This window comes from Chinchilla lanigera, unplaced genomic scaffold, assembly GCF_000276665.1.
Source record: "Chinchilla lanigera isolate Chin_1 unplaced genomic scaffold, ChiLan1.0 scaffold00024, whole genome shotgun sequence".
Taxonomy (NCBI): Eukaryota; Metazoa; Chordata; class Mammalia; order Rodentia; family Chinchillidae; genus Chinchilla; species Chinchilla lanigera.
Window position 1 is genome coordinate 26,370,871 of NW_004955425.1, and position 12,534 is coordinate 26,383,404.

Here is a 12,534-nt window from a genome sequence, read left to right on the forward strand (position 1 = left end):
CTTAAAGAACAGATATGGTTTCAAATAAGAATACAAACCAAAATAGATCTCATAAGAATGATTGGGCTGTTTTTTTTTTGGTATAGGGAATCGAACTCTGAACCTTGCGCTTACCAGGCAGGCACTGTGCCATTGAGCTATATCCCCAGCCCTAATATTATAAGAATGGGTGTGCCAAGAGGGAGCATGTGAATAATCCTGTCAGAAAGGAAACAGGGTAATAATGGGGGGTAGGGTAGTCAACAATTACTGAGTAATTGTTATATGCTAGGTACTCTGTAAGCGCTGCACATACATTGACAGACAGTTTGAAGGACTGTGACATAGATGCTATCTGTATCCTTATTTTGTAGGTCACAATACTTGGCACAGCAAGGTTGAGAGCCTTTCCCATGGTTGCACAGCTGCCGAGTGGCGTTGTTGATGTGTGAATGCAAGGAGTCTGGCTGGAGTCTGTGCTCTTACACAGGACACTAAGCAGTGTCTCATGCCTGTGGGGCTGGGAGGATGGTTTGGAAGTTGATCTGGAGGAACAGGTAGGAAGGAGCCAGATGTGGAAATAAGATGCAGGGCATTTCAGCTAGAGGCAGGAGCATTTTCATGCTGCCAACACTGCTGTGAAGTCCTGAGACCTAGGATGAGGTTATCTGTTTCTTTTGTAGGCCTTTCTATGGCTGAGTGTTAGATTCCATCTCCACTTCATCAAGGAGAAAGAAATAAAATCTACCATGATTTACAGTCGGGTTCCCTCATCTTCCTTTGTCTCTGCCTTCCTTCTTTTCTTTTAGCCAAGATGCTCAGCTACAAGATGCAGGAGCTTGGGAAAATGTGGCCACAGAATGGGAAAGGACAGCCCGCCCTGGGGACGCAAGAATTCTTCCTTGTGCTTCCGGTGGTGGGAGTCCCCTGCAGACTGGCTCTTCACATGGCAGCTGAAATGCAAAGCCAGTGCCATGAAACCAGAGTGGAGAGGGGGCTTTGAGACAGCGAAGCTGTTTGAAAGCAGAGTCTTACAGGGCGTAAGAAAAAATTATATCTCTTGGATTTATTTCTCCGGGAAGTGTTAGCTGCCCCTGGATTTAATGTCACCCTGGGTTCCCAGGACACAGCAACGAGTAAAACTATTTTCACTGTCCCTGAAGTGTCCCCATTGTACCAAGAAGCCAATGCCTCAAAAGAAGACGCACAAATGGCAGTTACAAACTACAGGCCTGCGAGGGAACGCTGAGCGTGTTCATTTGAACAACAATAAAATCATGCTGGAATCACAGGTGTATTTTACAAGCTTGGAGTTGATTCCTCACAAGGGCAAAGTCTGACTGCTTCTCAGATATCAAAGCTCTGTTTCCTGCAGTGTGGTCCTTAAAAATTTTATGTGGTGTTTATCAGTGACTGCAGGCTCAGACCCGCGGTCACCAATTGCCTAATTACTCTTGCGTGGCTTCTTTTGCTCCCGCCCTTCCGTTTGCTGCAGCCAGGAATTATGACCCTGATTGTTCCAGGCTGTTTCTTGAACATTTATGTGTTTTCTTTCACTGAAAATATCACAGGGTGTCACCACCTCCCTTCTGGGGCTGGAACAGGAGATATTTTGTAAGCTTGTCTCAACCTCCAAAGCACAAAGGAGTGTGAGGGCTAGGGGCTCTCTCCCCAGGCGGTTTCCATACGCTGCCCCTCACTTGAATGCATAGCTTTTCTTCAGGTCTTCCTCTCACAGCCACGGCGATAAGGCGAAACCTAGCCCCAAGATGAATTGTCCTCCTTTGACGAGTTTCTTGAATATTAAACAGAAGACATATTTATTCAATCCTCAAGTATAATCAAAGTGACCAGCCTCTGGCTCTGGGTTTATCTGAACCCGGAGATAGCAGAAATGAATCTGTGAATGAACTGAGAATAAAATTTTGTTTTCCTAGAAGGCTATATCTTTGCAAAGCACAGAGTGTCCGGCCCCCAGGCACAGCCGGCTTTACTGTCTCCGTGGTTGGGTACCGAGGGGCCAAGTCTTCCAGTAAGTGCGGGGGAGCTGCCCGACAGAATGGGGGCCTGGGTGAGGGAGGCCCAAGGCAGCTTTCCAGGAACTCTTTCCACATATCCCCCTTCTTGCCTTGCGCTGGGGCCGAGGCTTGCTCATCCGCAGGGCACCAAGGCCTGGCTTTGCCCGCGGCGGGCATTTCTCCACCTGCTCAGCTCCCATCTGTTAGGTTACGTGAGAAAAGCCAGATCCAGCCTCACCCTGGCAACCGCCAACCAGTAACTTTGGAGTCCAATCACTGTCCTGCCCAGGGAAAGTCTTGTGGAAACCTCTGCTCCCTTCCAAGATGCTTTTCGTTCTTCTGCTGTCTTCTGCAAATGAGCAGCCCGAGAAAAATGAATTCTTCATCATGGAAATCACTTCAAGTGGCTGTGTTCTGGAAAACTTGGGAGGAGGTTTGGCTCTGACCAACTCATCTATCTGTTTTTCTCTTCTACCCCTACCTCACTTTAAAAAACCACTAATTCTTACTTTTATTTTCCTCTTCATTTTACTTGAAACTGTGTGCCCCACAAACAGTTTAAAACATTTACACAATTCTAAGCAAAAGGCAAGAAAAAAATCCACAGTCCTAGCATAAGCAAGCCAAGACATCTTTCGTTTTTGTCAGCTGGTGGACTTAGAGTTATGCCCGTGTGTGACAGTACCAGCAAAGCTACAGCAGACATCCATCTTTGCATCCACATTTTTATTTGAATATTATATGGTGAGACTTTTTTCATGTCACCGTGTAGAATTTACATTCACCTTCCCATTCTTTATTCAGCCTGCTGGGTAAATAGAGTTGATTAAACCATTTTCTCACCGTTCATCAATGCAAATGTTTTTCAGCTCCCTGCTATTGCGGTTAGAGCACTACGGTTCCCTCTCCCTCTTTTGGATTATTTCCTCATGATAATTTTCTAAGACATTCGCTCCTATTTTTGCTTTGGACACAGAGGTAGGTGCTGTTTTCCTGCTTATGCCTTTTGTGGTCTGAGCGTGGGGAGTGTTAGTGGGAACCTTCTTCCCAGATGTCTTGGACCGTGAGAGAGGAAGAGGGGGAGGAAAGAAAGAGGCCTTTATAAGGAAGCGGAGAAAACTGGCCGCACAGTTAATTAGAAAGTGCCATGAAGCAAGTCCAAACTTTATGGTTTTTCTAGAATTGATGACGGTTTCGAACCAGGCCTGCCTGCTCTCCTGCAGGTGCGTGCAGCCTCCACCACCATATGGTTTTGGCTGTGCGGGGCCTCATTCTTTGTTCCCCCATGATCCTGTAACTGAATATCACTTAATAACTTTTCATAATAATGTGGCTGGGATCAGCTCCTAGATCCAGAAAGAGGCCCTGGGCAAAGCTCTGTCTTTTTCCAGCTCCTGCTGCCTTGCTGGCATACCTGCCGGGGCCACACAGACTTGTGGCCATCCCCAGAGCTATAGCTTACCAAGGGCTCAAGCTTTGGGGATGTGGGGTACCGAGTTCCTTCTGCAGCAGCAATGCAGCTCCCTTGGGATTTTCCAGTAGGGCTGGGGTCCTGTGACTAAAAATAAGAGGGCTGGAGCTTTAGGCTGAAAAATATTGTATGTCAGTTAACAGTACACAGGCAGTCCCTGGCTTGTGTGAATTGATTTACAGGCATTGCCAAGAGGCCCGGGGTCGCTTGGGCATTTGAGAGCGGCTGCCCCAGCGCTGTGACGAAAGGAATTCTTTACCTTCCCCAGCAGTTGTGGGGTTTCCTCCTTTTCACTCCCACTCCTGTCCTGTCTCCCCTCTAAAGAGGGCTGTGTCCACCTTTCTGCTTGTTCCCTTTGGTGGCAGTGACAGAGGGAATGGGTGGGAGTCTCCACGACTGCTGTCTCACTTCCCTGCCTGTCCCCTATGGGACACACACTGGGTGGTGCTCCTGGCTGGGTGGCCCAGAGTCTCAGGGAGACTTTTAGAAAATACGCATGCCTGGTCTCACTGCAGACCCATTAGATGGAACATTTTCAGGTGAGTGCCAGAAATGTCCTTAACCATTCTACTAAGAGATATGGGCAAATGCCTGTCTCCAGGAGCTCATGTTTTGGTCATTCATACAAGGAGCAACCACTGCGTCTTGACATGCAGTAGTATCTTCCCCTCTGCAGTTGGGTGAGGGGAGAAGGCTTTCCATGAGCCCGGGAGAGAGCCCCACCTGTTACCAAGGAAGATCCCTGGAAACTGTCAGCCAGCTAGGAGGGAAGGGAAGCACACAACTTCAACTTGGTCTTCACCTGGGCAGGGAGAGACGGGCAGATGTGTCCTCACACCGGAGCAGGAAGCAGAGTGTCAGCAAGCAAGCGCGGGGCCTGGAGATGTCCTGAAGTTTGCACTGGCAAGAGGTCCTCACCCCCGGAATGTGCTTGCCACTTCCAGGGCAGCCAGACAGCCACACCCATGACTGAGGGGCAGAGGAGGGTGCAAAGGGGTGTGGAGATTTTATTTGCACTTCTACCACCTCCCAGCATTAAGCCCTCTTCTGTATTCAGTCAATGGCTCTGATCAATCAGTAGGGTATGACAGGCTCATCTTCATTTATTTGTGATGATTTAGGAGCTGTGCTACCCAGTTCAGTTGTATTATCTCATTTTAACCCGCACAGTGACTGTGGAAAGTAGATGTGATTGTTATTCCCAGTTTAGGTGTAAAGCGAGCCAAGATCTGGCCTCGGAGAGGTGGGATTACAAGTGAGTGACCACCTGGCCTTCTGTGCTCCGCTGTCGTGTGTTCCCTCACCCGGACCCTGGGTTTTGTTAAGAGCCAGCCCCTAAGCCCAATAAACATCACGAATCACACAGACATTCGTGGGTGTCCTCAGAGACCTGCCTTCCCGAGTGACACCATGCCTCCATTGCAAGCACGAACAGTAGGGACGCATAGCCAGGTCTGTGGAAGCTAAAGCCCAATTTGGGATTCTCAGTATTTCTAAAATCTATTTCCTTTGATGACATTTTCAAGAAATAAAGGGGAAAGGAAGCTTCCATTCTATACTGTGTTAATTCTTGGCATACTTGCCTTGAATTCTGCCTCCTGCCTCTCCTGGAGAGCATTTTTGTGGCAACTTGTGGGTCAGAGAGATTCTGGCTGAGATCTGAGCGTGGTGTGAGGGGATCCGTGGGGACCACTCCCCAGTAGCCCCCAGCTCCTGGGCTCTCCCTTGAGTGTTCTGGCCAACGCTGGGGCTGAGTATCTGCCAACCAGCTTCCCAGGCCTGGCCCAGTGGGGATGGGGATCCTCACAGAGGCGCTGCATGCCCCCAGCACTAGTGCCTTGGGGACCTTCTGCTAGGAGGGACCAAGGAGCCACACATATCTCCCATGGTTCTGTGGACACAACAAGAGGTCACAGGCAAATGTGGAGGCGAACAGATGGGCTCCTTTGCTGCTTCCTGCTCCAGCTTGAAGGCATTTGTCCTCCCCAGGGTCCTCGAGCCAGATGGAAGGCGACAGTTTGGAGAAACTTGCTCACAAAGGGCGGCCAGTGCAAGTTGGGAGGGGTGGCTCAGCTTCAGAAGGATTTTCAGCAGGAGGAGAGGGGACGTGGGTGGAGAAGTGTGGATGCTGCAGGGGTGGCAGAGGCCGGAGGGCACCGAGCCATTCCCCAATCGGAAGGGGCAACCTTTTGCTCCCCAAGCAACAGCAGCACAGGCAGCGATGACTTCCCAGCAGTACGCTCCCTCTCCCAGGCCCCCTCAGAGCCCTTCCTCACTCTGTCTCATGATTGTGTGTGTGGGCCCTGGATTAGATATGAGACCAAAACTGTTAGAAGAGTCATTGGTTTATGCTGCAGACAAATAGACTCTTAGAACGAGAAGCAAGTGTGCACATATGTCTGTGTGTGTGTGTGTGTGTGTGTGTGGTGTGAGGGCAGGGCTTTGGGTGGTGTATGTGGTGCTCTTTGTGGTGGATGAGGTCGGGTCTGTGTGATGTACCAATAGCCAGGTGTGGTGTGGGGCACGGTGGGTCTGTGTGTATGTGCTCTGCATAAGGGGTGTGGGTGGTGTGGTGTGCTTGTGGGGAGGCTGTGGTGATGGTCGGGATGGTACAGAGCAGCTGGTGTGTACAAGTGCGCAGTGTGATGGTGGGGGAAGACTGCGCCGTGGTGCACAGCAGGCGTCCCTCAGTGTGTCTCTGGTTCACGTTCTCCACTGCAGATGAAGTCACGCCGGTGCTCTAAGCTGGGGCTAGAAACTGCAGGCCAACACGGGTTCCTGGAACTCCGCTGCGAAAAGCAATGAATGTGTTTGTCTTTGACACTCTTTCTTCTCCTCAGATAGGCACATGCATGATCACCCATGGCGAGGGGACATTCCTCAGGCCCAGCACGATCAGCTACTCTTTGCGGTTTGCCCCCACTGGCCTGGGACATTGCCACAGTATCACTGCCCCCTGCCCTGGTGTAGGTGGCATCCTGCTGAGGCTATGCCTTCCTGTCCTCCCGGGGTGATAAAGTCAGTAGTGCCTTCCTGAGGAGGCAGACCCTGCAAAGTGTCAACCAGAGCCATCCCTGCTGGTGGTGCCAGCCTCGCTCTGTCCAGCCTTTGGTCAAGACCCGACATCCTGTACCTCCCTTTGGGTTTCTCTTGTTTGTAATGTCAGACTTTGGGGTCCTTTATATTTCTCTCACCTCCTGGCATGTTTCAAAATTGAGTTTACTTTGCCATATTGTCCAGAATAGGAAAAGAGTTTTGCTTTTAAGATTATTTATTTTGTAACTAGCCATGTTATCAAGTTACCTTATTTGCTTGACTTATTTGTCAGGATTTGACTCTCTTATGTTTTGTGATTTAGTATTAGAGGAAACTCCGATAATCTAATTTATTTCCATTTTGAATGTAATTTTATACATCAAAGTGCTTGTGGGTTCCATATCTTTCAATTCAAAGTTTAATTTGAATTCTTGTAATTTTACCAGAGTTTGCTTTTGTGTAGTTCTTTTCCCCGCAAGTAATTTATATAATTTTGATCAGAAGTCTTAAATCCTGTTTTAGGGACAGGATTGCATTCTTTCTTTTAAAAGTAGTTTACAGAATTTATCCTCTGTGCCTTTTATAGGTTGATTCATTGTGTAATTTTCTTTATCCTTTCCTAGTGACTAGTGGATGGATGCCTTGTCCTATAATTTTCATTCCTTACCTTAGAATCAAGCTGGTTGCTCATTATCTCTGTTGTCTCCACTGTATCTTTAATTTCACAATTCCTTAAAATCTGAAAGCAGCCCTTAATAACCTTAGACTGTGTCTTCACAGCTCTCTGAAACTAATAGGTCTCAGAACCTTTTTTGTGGTTGTTTTACTTGCTTCTTAGGGGTGAGGTTGTATTTTCCTTAAATCTCAAAAATCGTTGTTTGTTGTGAGCGATTTTATCTTTTTATATGTCAAATGACTGTCCCTTCCTGCTTCTTCCCTCTGTCCTTCCTGCCTTTCTTGCTTTTTTCCTTTCTCCCTGTCTCCCTCTCTTCTTTCCTCTTCCTTCTCAATCACAGACAGAGGTCTATGCATGCCCAATATTACATGTCAAGGTAGATCTTATCAGAGTTTGTGTAGGTACTTGTCCCATATTTTAGTCCCAGACAAAGGGAAACATTGAAAGTTTCAACTAAGGCTCTCATTGTCTGCAAATGACAGGAAGGAAATAAGATCAGAGGTAGCCCCGGGATAGGGAAGTTACTGGGAGAAGAATTTCCGGTTCTAAATTTTCCAGCTGAGGTAGATGTCCCTCCAGCAGAGGGCTGACCCAGTGCTCCGTTTCCCCCTGCCCTCCCTCACATCAAGTGGCCTTGTAGAAAGATCTGCGGGGAGCGGCCAGTGTGGGGTTTTCCTGGGCCTGTTTACCCTTTGGTGCACCCTCATTTCTAGTCCCTGTCCCATTGACCTTGATGGTATATGATGACCTTGTTAGTGATCACAATCACTTCTTTCTAATTTTGTTCTTCTGTTGCGTATTTGATAGATTGTATTTTCAAAATGGCTGCATGCCATCCTTTTCTAGAACTTGGTAGCCCCTCCTAAGGAAAAAGGACAAGAATTTGCCTCCCTTGGAAAATGGTCTAGCTTTTTTGACGACAATGCAGTGCAAGTGGATGTCAGATCATAAAACGCAATATGGTATCAGACTGGTTTTCCAGCTCTGCCCATTTCTTATGTCCTGTCTCTTGTCTGGGTACATGCATGTAGGGAGCCGTGGGGCAACCTATAAGATGTTTGCTGCATTGAGGGGGACTCCATGGGGCTGGAGGGAGATGCTCCCGGAGCCTCATGGGTCTTCCCAGCAGAAGCCATTGGATATGGAAAGGAGCAAACTCACATATCAAGCTTCTTCAGTGGAGCAGAGATAAGTGGACCTTACCAAGCTCTCCCAAAATGAAACCTATGGGTAAAAGTTCAGGGGTGCTTAGTTAGTTACACAGCAGTGCGTAAGTGGAACACATATGTTAGCTTGCTGCTGGACCTCTTTGATGCTGTTCTGTTTTTATACATTACAGTCTGGCCTTTCATGTTACCTTTCTCTGTTCCATATTGACAACAAATTTTTCTTACTTTTATGTTCGCTTTCTCATTTCAGTAGGCTTGTGAATGAAGACAAAAACAGCCTGAAGTTGCCACTTTGAACAGAGACCTTCGGCTCAATTTCCAGTGAAAATGCTGTGTTATTTCTGACAGGTGCCATCCTCTGTTCACACTTCAGTGTCAATTAGTTTATGAGATCAGCTGTTGTTACTTAGTGAGCACTCCATCCCTGCTGGACTTTTCCTCTGGTCCTGTCTGTGTGCACACATGCCATTAATCTATCATTGAGGGGATTTCTGGATGCCCTGCTAGGAAGACAATCAATTTAAACTTGTTGTTAATCTCCCAAAGCAGCGGGACACAGACTAACCCGAGCAGGGTGTTGCCTAAGGCAAGGTAAAGTGGTAATGCCCTCCTAATACCATATGGAATCAACAGTTCAAAAATCTCCAGGATCTGTAAACCAAAAAGATTAAAGTTCCTTTAAAAATATAGTTTTCTTAAATAAGGACTATGTTATCAATCCTCTTCCATCTGGATTGACAGATGACTCTAAGCCTTTAAAATATTCCTGCACACAATGCACATTGGCAGGCGATTTGCATTGCCATCTTCTCTGGGTTGTTTTCAGAAATTGAGCCTGAAATATTTTTTTCATTCTGACTGACATTTGTTTCTCGTGTTCCCCCTTTTAATGGGAATATCTGAACAGGCTGCAGATCACTCAGGTCTCGGAGGAAGTAAGCTCTCCTTAGCTGAGAGGAGGCAGGAAGGCTAAAGAGAACAACCTAAGGGATGGAAGAGGCACAGACTGTGAGGCTGATTTTGGGATTGAATCTTGGCCCTGCTGCTTAAGGGCCTGTGAGCTTGGGTAAATTGAGTTCTTGGAGTGTAGGTCTTTTTATTTGAAAAATAAGTCTAACCACATGTGTCAGTTTGCTAGCGTTGCCAAGACAAAGAGTTTTTCACACTTCTGGAGACTGGCATCCAAGAGCAAGATGCTGGCAGGGCTGGTTTCCCCTGATGCTGCTCCTTGGCTAACAGGAGGCCATCATCTCCATGCCTCGACACATGTTCTTCTCTTTGTGTCCTAATCTCTTCCTATTAGGACACTGGTCTTATTAGATTAGGTGCCACACTAAGGACCTCATTTTAACTTCATTAACTTCATTAATGACTGCACTTATATTCTGAGGTATTCTGGGCTAGGGTTTCAACAAGAATTTTTTTTGAAGGACTAGTTCTACCTATTATACACCTCTGTAAGGCAACGTTTTGAGATATCATGAAGTATGGAATAAAAACCCTAAAACTATTAGCTCCCGTTTTTCCTCTTAATTCTAGAATCCTTTGTGCTTGGTGGGAGAAAGGAATGCATTTCTTTTACCATCAGGGTAATTTTTCTTTTCCTTTCCAATAAACTATTTGCAAGGAATCCTGGTATCCTCTTTTCAAAGACTATGCTTCAGTACTCTCAAATGAAATTCTGTTACGTTCCCTCCTGTCTCCTGGAATATGGATATGATGACCAGAACTGCAAAATCACTTTCAGACAAGAAGGGGACCTTGAGGTTGAAGAACCCCATATAAGGTAAAGGAGATGCCCAGATGTGGATTATGGTGGATAGACACCTGTCGTTCTTGGCCTTCATGTTACGTTAGAGGGAGGAAATGCTCTAGATTATTAATGCCATTGTTATTGTAGCTAAAAGCAATTTCTAATTAATGGGGAATTTGAGTTCAGTTGCTAAATTTAAGGTGTATGTTAATATACTAATTTAACATGCTTAAAAATAAATTGACGTCTTATCCTTTATAACTTACATCCAGTTTCTCTGCTGTGGTGATCTGCAGTAAAAGCACCACAGTGTGGGCTTGTGTGCATAAATCAGGGTTTCAAAAGTAGGAAGTGGAGGAGTGGAAAGAATTAGTAAGCATTCAGGTAGCTGCTATGAGGTAAAATCAGACTATCAGACAGGAGAGGGAACATGTACAGCCCAGCAGTCCATTGTGAGGATTTGAAAAATTAGTCTAAGTGGAATGGACAGGCTTGATCTGATTTGCATTTCCAAAATACTCGTGGTGTTCAAAGAAAGGACTGAAGGGTCAGGGCGAGTGCAGAGGAAGAAAGACCATTTAGGAGATTATTAGTTAAGGCAGGAGGAAGTAGCGATTTGGACTAAGGTGGTGGCAGTGGTAGTGTAGAGGGACGAAAACGGCCAAAGGGAAGATGTAGACTGGAAGTGGCACCCTGATATGATTTGTGTCTAGATGTCCCCTCAAAGCCTCATGTGGTCATAGGGATTTTTCTTCAGAGGTGGCTGAATCTAGAGTGTGTGTTTGATTTGTCATGCAATGCTGGGATTAAGTGTGCTGAGATTAAGGGTGGGTGATTGTTGGATCCATCCACTGATTGGATTGGCACCACCCTAATCCTAGTGGACTGGATACAATATAAGGGACAGGATTTGACTCTTTTACCTCTTCTCTCTCTCTCTGTTGTTGTTTTTGTTGTCTTCTGCCATCATGAGCTGTTGCTTCTCTGCCATGTACCACCCTGCTTTGGAGCCAGGTGATTATGGACTGAAACCTCCACAAATTGTGAGCTAAATAAGCCTTTTGTCTCTTAACTTGTGGGTGTTGGGTATTTTGTCACAGCAATCAGAAAAGTAACTAACACATCCCTGTAAGATTGTTGATTGTTTGGACATAGAGGTTGAGAAGGGGGAAGAATCAGAGAACCAAGAACATCCAATGATCTCATTTCAATAACAGAGCTGGCAGAGAATCCTATTTAAGTAAGTGGGGAAGGTAGGGGAAAAATCTATGTATTGGGGGGTTGGGTAGGAAAATAAAGGCAAGAGATCTCCTTTGGACAAGTAATGTTTGAGATACCTGGGATGCACAAGTGTTGATGTGAAACAGGCAGCTGGCTGTATAAGTCTGGGCTTCAGAGAGCGGTTTAAGCCAGAGACATAAATGTAAGTCATTGGTGTGAGATGGCATCAGAAGCTGCTTGCCGGTAAGAGGCCATCAAAGGAAGTGACTGTGAATGGCCCGACTTGGGAGGAGAGCTCCTCCTCACAGGGGGCTGGAAATGGAAGACTGAGCAAATCAGCCAGCGAGGAGTGAGCAATCCCTGAGCAAGAGGACAAATGGGAATGTGGAGGCCTGGGAGCCAAGGAAGGAGGAAAAGGAGTGGCTGACATGCACACTACCGCTGAGAGTGTAAGGAGAAGATAGCACAGCACTTGCTGGACGTGGCAGGAAGAAGGTCGTCTCTGATGCTGGGCAGAGAGGGATCCACTGCGTGCGGGGGTGGGGGGTGGGGGCGGCGAGGAAGTGGAGGGAGGATGAAGAGCTGGAGCTTGGGTTTCCCTGAGAAGAGACACAGGGAAGAGTGGCAGCCAGCCTGAGATGCGTGCTCCGGGAAAAAGAAGTTAACACTGGAAGAGTGCAAGCACATTTGTGTCCAGATAGAGACTGATGATCTAAGAGACAGAAAGAGAAGCTGAATGAATGAAGTCTCCAGGGAGCTGAGCCAAAGCGTGAATTCAAAGCATAGACACTCCTGGTAGGAGAAGAATTAGTTTTGCTTTCTGAATTTTTTGGTGTTGAGCATTGGACTCAGGGCCTCATGGCATGCTAAGTGTGTGCTCTACCTTGGGCCACATCCCCAGACCTAGGGTCTTTTAAAAATTTGATTGCGGATAATGCTGCAAAGCTCACTTCTTTATATTAATTTTTTTACCTTCCCAATATGTCCTTCGGGAAACATTGCCATGGTCCAGATTATGACAATTCTTAAGGCCCTTTACATTTGTAAAGCTACATCCAGAAATGTCATATAGGGCCTTTTCACACTGAATGATGTTCCCAGAGAAAATACATCAACTTTCATGTTTGCTAAACAGCGAACACCAACACTCAGAAAATCAACATGAAAACAATTGGCCATAGAAAGCTTACAAATGAAATTTTTGCAATATC

General features: G+C 46.5%; 1 long non-coding RNA gene across 2 annotated transcripts in view; it reads left to right on the forward strand.

Moving 5' to 3' along the window:
* The window catches only part of LOC102004298, a 156,020-nt gene extending 154,027 nt beyond the window's left edge, over positions 1-1,993 (forward strand). For both annotated transcript variants that reach the window (XR_001234297.1, XR_001234298.1), the window contains exon 7: positions 789-1,993. This is a non-coding gene — a long non-coding RNA (uncharacterized LOC102004298). The remainder of the gene's footprint in view (positions 1-788) is intronic.
* The last annotated feature ends 10,541 nt before the right edge of the window (positions 1,994-12,534 follow it).